Source organism: Arachis hypogaea, chromosome 15, assembly GCF_003086295.3.
Source record: "Arachis hypogaea cultivar Tifrunner chromosome 15, arahy.Tifrunner.gnm2.J5K5, whole genome shotgun sequence".
NCBI classification, from domain to species: Eukaryota; Viridiplantae; Streptophyta; class Magnoliopsida; order Fabales; family Fabaceae; genus Arachis; species Arachis hypogaea.
In genome coordinates, this window is record NC_092050.1 from 44111773 (window position 1) to 44118397 (window position 6625).

Genomic DNA, 6625 nt, shown 5'->3' on the forward strand with positions numbered 1-6625 from the left:
CAAACTATCAATGAAACTTAGCTCCAATTAAATGAGCGGGACTAGTAGCTTTTTGCCTCTTGAATAGTTTTAGCATCTCACTTTATCCCTTGAGGTTCAAAATGATTGGCATCTATAGGAACTCAGAATTAAGATAGTGTTATTGATTCTCCTAGTTCAGTATGTTGATTCTTGAACACAGCTACTTTATGAGTCTTGACCGTGGCCCTAAGCATTTTGTTTTCCAGTATTAGCACCGGATACATAAATGCCACAGACACATAATTGGGTGAACCTTTTCAGATTGTGACTCAGCTTTGCTAGAGTCCCCAATTAGAGGTGTCCACGATTCTTAAGCACACTCTTTCTTTTGCTTTGGACCTCGACTTTAACCGCTCAGTCTCAAGTTTTCACTTGACACCTTCACGCCACAAGCACATAGTTAGGGACAGCTTGGTTTAGCCGCTTAGGCCAGGATTTTATTCCTTTAGGCCCTCCTATCCACTGATGCTCAAAGCCTTAGATCCTTTTTATTACCCTTGCCTTTTTGTTTTAAGGGCTACTGGCTTTTTGCTCTTGCCTTTTGGTTTTAAGAGCTTTTGGCTTTTTCTGCTTGCTTTTTCTTTTTTTCTTTCTATTTTTTTTGCCAATTTTTTTTGCAAGCTTTCTGTATTCACTGCTTTTTCTTACTTCAAGAATCATTTTTATGATTTTGCTGATTATCTAATAACATTTCTCCTGTTCATCATTCTTTCAAGAGCCAACATATTTAACATTCATAAACAACAATTTCAAAAGACATATGCACTGTTCAAGCATTCATTCAGAAAACAAAAAGTATTGTCACCACATTAAAATAATTAAACTAGTTTCAAGGATGAATTCAAAACCATGTACTTCTTGTTCTTTTGTAATTAAAACATTTTTCATTTAAGAGAGGTGATGGATTCATAGGACATTCATAACTTTAAGGCATAGACACTTAAATACTAATGATCATGTAATAAAGACACAAACATAAATAAAACATAAGGCTAAAAAACCGAAAAACAGGAAAATAAATAAACAAGGAGATTAAGGAATGAGTCCACCTTAGTGAGGGTGGCGTCTTCCTCTTCTTGAAGAACCAATGGTGCTTTTGAGTTCTTCTATGTCTCTTCCTTGTCTTTGTTGTTCCTCCCTCATAGCTCTTTGATCTTCTCTAATTTCATGGAGGATGATGGAATGCTCTTGGTGCTCCATCCTTAGTTGTCCCATGTTGGAACTTAATTCACCTAGGGAAGTGTTGATTTGTTCCCAGTAGTTTTGTGGAGGGAAGTGCATCCCTTGAGGCATCTCAGGGATTTCATGGTGAGGAGTTTCCTCATGCTCATGTTGAGGTCCATGCTCTCTTGTTTGCTCCATCCTTTTCTTAGTGATAGGCTTATCCTCTTCAATGAGGATGTCTCCCTCTATGTCAATTCCAGCCGAATTGCAGAGGTGGCAAATGAGGTGAGAAAAGGCTAACCTTTCCAAATTGGAGGACTTGTCAGCCACCTTGTAGAGTTCTTGAGGTATGATCTCATGAACTTCCACTTCCTCCCCAATCATGATGCTATGGATCATGATGGCCCGGTCTACAGTAACTTCAGATCGGTTGCTAGTAGGAATGATTGAGCGTTGAATAAACTCCAACCATCCTCTAGCTACTGGTTTGAGGTCAAGCCTTCTTAGTTGAACCGGCTTGCCCTTTGAGTCAATTTTCCATTGAGCTCCTTCCACACATATGTCCATGAGGACTTGGTCCAACCTTTGATCAAAGTTGACTCTTCTAGTGTAGGGGCGTGCGTTTTCTTCCATCATTGGCAAGTTGAACGCCAACCTTACATTTTCCAGACTGAAATCTAAGTATTTCTCCCGAACCATGGTGAGCCAATTCTTTGGATTCGGGTTCACACTTTGATCATGGTTCCTAGTGATCCATGTATTTGCATAGAACTCTTGAACCATTAAGATCCCGACTTGTTGAATGGGGTTGGTGAGAACTTCCCAACCTCTTCTTTGGATATCAAGACGGATCTCCGGATACTCATTCTTTTTGAGTTTGAAAGGAACCTCAGGGATCACTTTCTTTTTGGCCACAACTTCATAGAAGTGGTCTTGATGGACCTTAGAGATGAATCTCTCCATCTCCCATGACTCAGAGGTAGAAGCAATTACCTTCCCTTTCCTCTTTCTAGAGGTTTCTCTAGCCTTAGGTGCCATGAATGGTTATGGAAAAACAAAAAGCTATGCTTTTACCATACCAAACTTAAAATGGTTGCTCGTCCCCGAGCAAAAGAAGAAAGAAAGAAGTAGAAGAAGAAGAATAATGGAGGAGAGGGAGAGAGAGATGGTTTCGGCCAAGGGGAAGAAGAGAGGATTTTGTTATATGAAAATGAAGAGGGAATGATGGGTTTATATAGGAGTGGGGAGGGGTTTAGGGTTCGGCCATTTAGGGTTGGGTTTGGGAGGGAAATTATTTTGAATTTAAAGGTAGGTGGGGATTTTGGGGAAAAGAGGATAGATGTGATTGGTGAAGAGGTGATGGGGAAGAGTGATTGAGTTGATTGGTGAGGGGTATTTGGGGAAGAGAGTTATGGAAAGGTGTGAAAAGGAGAGAAGAAGTAGGTGGGGATCCTGTGGGATCCACAGATCCTGAGGTGTTTGAGGATTTCTCATTCCTGCACCTTTTAGACGTGTAAAACGCCCTATATATGCAATACTGGCATTTAACGCCAGACTACAGCATGTTTCTGGCGTTAAACGCCACTTCCTTGCTTGTTTTGGGCATTCAACGCCAGTCTATAGCATGTTTCTGGCGTTAAACGCCAGTATGGTGCATGTTTCTGGCGTTAAACGCCAGTCTGATGCTTGTTTCTGGCGTTTAACGCCAGCTTTCCTCTGAGTGCAATCCTGGCGTTTAAACACCAGAGTGCTGCTTGTTTCTGGCGTTTAACGCCAGTTTTATGCTCTGTTCTGGTGTTAAACGCCAGCCAGATGCTACTTACTAGCGTTTAAATGCCAGTAAGCCCTTCCTCCAAGGTGTGCTGTTTTCAATGCTATTTTTCATTCTGTTTTCGATTTTTCAGTAGTTTTTGTGACTCTACATGATCATCAACCTAATAAAACATGAAATAACAAAGAGAAAATAAAATAAAAATGATTAAATAACATTGGGTTACCTCCCAACAAGCGCTTCTTTAATGTCAATAGCTTGACAGTGAGCTCTCATGGAGCCTCACAGATAATCAGAACAAGGTTGGGTCCTCCCAACACCAAACTTAGAGTTTGGTTGTGGGGGTTCAACACCAAACTTAGAGTTTGACTGTGGGAGCTTTGGTTGACTCTGCAGTGAGAGAAGCTTTTCATGCTTCCTCTCCATGGTTACAGAAGGAGATCCTTGAGTTTTAAACACAAGGTAGTCCTCATTCAGTTGAAGGACCAACTCTCCTCTGTCCACATCAATCACAGCTCTTGCTGTTGCTAGGAAGGGTCTTCCAAGAATGATGGATTCATCCTCATCCTTTCCAGTGTCTAGGATTATGAAATCAGCAGGGATGTAAAGGCCTTCAACCTTTACTAACACGTCCTCTACTAGTCCATAAGCCTGTTTTCTTGAGTTGTCTGCCATCTCTAATGAGATTCTGGCAGCTTGCACCTCAAAGATTCCCAGTTTCTCCATTACAGAAAGGGGCATGAGGTTTATCCCTGACCCAAGGTCACATAGAGCCTTCTCAAAGGTCATGGTGCCTATGGTACAAGGTATTAAGAACTTTCCAGGATCCTGTTTCTTCTGAGGCAATCTCAGTTGATCTAGATCACTCAGTTCATTGGTGAGCAAGGGAGGTTCATCTTCCCAAGTCTCATTACCAAATAATTTGGCATTCAGTTTTATGATTGCACTAAGGTACTTGGCAACTTACTCTTCAGTAACATCTTCATTCTCTTCAGAAGAGAAATATTCATCAGAGCTCATGAATGGCATAAGGAGGTTTAATGGAATCTCTATGGTCTCCAGATGAGCCTCAGAGTCCTTTGGTTCCTCAGAAGGAAACTCCTTATTGATCTCTGGACGTTCCAGGAGGTCTTCCTTACTAGGGTTCATGTCCTCTCCCTCCCTTGTAGGTTCGGCCATGATGGTCAATTCAATGGCCTTGCACTCTCCTTTTGGGTTTTCTTCTGTATTGCTTGGGAGAGTACTAGGAGGGGTTTCAGTGATTCTTTTACTCAGCTGGCCCACTTGTGCTTCCAAATTTCTAATGGAGGATCTTGTTTCATTCATAAAACTTAGAGTGGCCTTAGATAGATCAGAGACTATGGTTGCCAAGCTAGATGGGGTCCGCTCAAAACTCTCTGTCTTTTGCTGAGTGGATGATGGAAAAGGCTTGCTATTGCTAAACCTGTTTCTTCCACCATTATTAAAGCCTTGTTGAGGCTTTTATTGATCTTTCCATGAGAGATTTGGGTGATTTCTCCATGAGGGATTATAGGTGTTTCCATAGGATTCACCCATGTAATTCACCTCTGCTATTACAGGGTTCTCAGGATCATAAGCTTCTTCCTCAAAAGATGCCTCTTGAGTACTGTTGGATGCAGCTTGCATTCCATTCAGAATCTGAGAAATCATATTGACTTGCTGAGTCAATATTTTATTCTGAGCCAATATGGCATTCAGAGTATCAATTTCAAGAACTCCCTTTTTCTGAGGTGTCCCATTACTTACAGGATTCCTCTCAGAAGTGTACATGAACTGGTTATTAGCAACCATGTCAATGAGTTCTTGAGCTTCTGCAAGCGTTTTCTTTAGGTGAATGGATCCACCTGCAGAATGGTCCAATGACATCTTTGATAGTTCAGATAGACCATCATAGAATATATCCAGAATGGTCCATTCTGAAAGCATGTCAGAAGGACACTTTTTGGTTAGTTGCTTATATCTCTCCCAAGCTTCATAGAGGGATTCACCTTCTTTCTGTCTGAAGGTTTGAACATCCACTCTAAGCTTACTAAGCTTTTGAGGAGGAAAGAACTTGGCTAAGAAAGCCGTGACCAGCTTATCCCAAGAGTTCAGGCTATCCTTAGGTTGAGAGTCCAACCATATTCTAGCTCTGTCTCTTACAGCAAACGGGAAAAGCATAAGCTTGTAGACCTCGGGATCAACCCCATTGGTCTTAACAGTATCACAGATCTACAAGAATTCAGTTAGGAACTGAAAAGGATTTTCTGATGGAAGTCCATGAAACTTGTAGTTCTGTTGCATCAGAGAAACTAATTGAGGTTTAAGCTCAAAATTGTTTGCTCCAATGGCAGGGATTGAGAGCTTCCATGTAAATTGGAATTAGGTGCAGTAAAGTCACCAAGCATCCTCCTTGCATTGTTATTATTTTCGGCCATCTCTTCTTCTTTTTCGAAAATTTCTGTCAGATTTTCTCCAGAGAGTTGTGCTTTAGCTTCCCTTAGCTTCCTCTTCAGAGTCCTTTCAGGTTCAGGATCAGCTTCAACAAGAATGTTCTTATCCTTGTTCCTGCTCATATGAAAAAGAAGAAGAAAGCAGAAAAGAAAATATGGAATCCTCTATGTCACAGTATAGAGATTCCTTTATGTGAGTAGAAGAAAGTAAGAATAGAAGAAGAAATAAATGAGAATCCAAACACAGGGGTGAGGATAGAAGTGTTAATGGATGAATAAATAAATAGAAGGAGATTAGAGATGAGAGGGAATTTCGAAAATTAATTAAATTAAAAATAAAAATTAAAGTTAAATTTTGAAAATTAAAATTGAAATCAAATTAAATTAAAAATTAAAACAATTAGTTAAATAAAAAAAGGAATTTTGAAAAAGAGGGAAGGGATTTTCGAAAATTAGAGAGAGAATTAGTTAGGTAGTTTTGAAAAAGATATAATTGAAACAAAAAGATAAGATTGATTGAAAAAGATTTGAAAATTAATTTTGAAAAGATAAGAAGTTAGAAAAGATTTTGAAATTGATTTTGAAAAAGATGTGATTGAAACTTATTTTGAAAAAAAAAGATTTGAAAAAGAAATTTAAAAAGATTTGATTTTGAAAATTAAAGTTGATTACTTGACTAACAAGAAACAAAAAGATTTTATTTTAAAATTTAAAGATTGAACCTTTCTTACTAGGCAAGTAACAAACTTTTAAAAATTTTGAATCAATCACATTAATTGTTAGTAAAGATTTGAAATTATGAAACAAGATAAGAAAAAAGATTTTTTTGAAAATCAATGTGGAATTTTCGAAAATTATGAAAGAAAATTGAAAAAGATTTGATTTTTGAAAAATATTTTGAAAAAAGTAAGATTTTTAAATTGAAAATTTGATTTGACTCATAAGAAACAATTAGATTTTAAAATTTTTTGAAAAAGTCAATCCAAATTTTCGAAATTTATGAGTGAAATAAGGGAAAAATATTTTTTTTATTTTTGAATTTTTAATAATGAGAGAGAAAAACAATAAAAAGACTCAAAACATAAAAATTATGAATCAAAACACACAATGCATGCAAGAACACTTTGAATGTCAAGATGAACACCAAGAACACTTTGAAGATCAAGATGAACATCAAGACTTATTTTTGAAAATTTTTAAGAAAAGAAAAACATGG

At 38.1% G+C, this 6625-nt stretch overlaps 1 non-coding gene across 1 annotated transcript; it reads left to right on the plus strand.

The window, feature by feature from the left end:
* The first annotated feature begins 4897 nt into the window (after positions 1-4897).
* LOC112752705 (small nucleolar RNA R71) lies at positions 4898-5005 on the plus strand. Its single transcript, XR_003177128.1, has one exon. It is a non-coding gene; the product is annotated as a small nucleolar RNA R71 (small nucleolar RNA).
* Positions 5006-6625: the final 1620 nt, after the last annotated feature.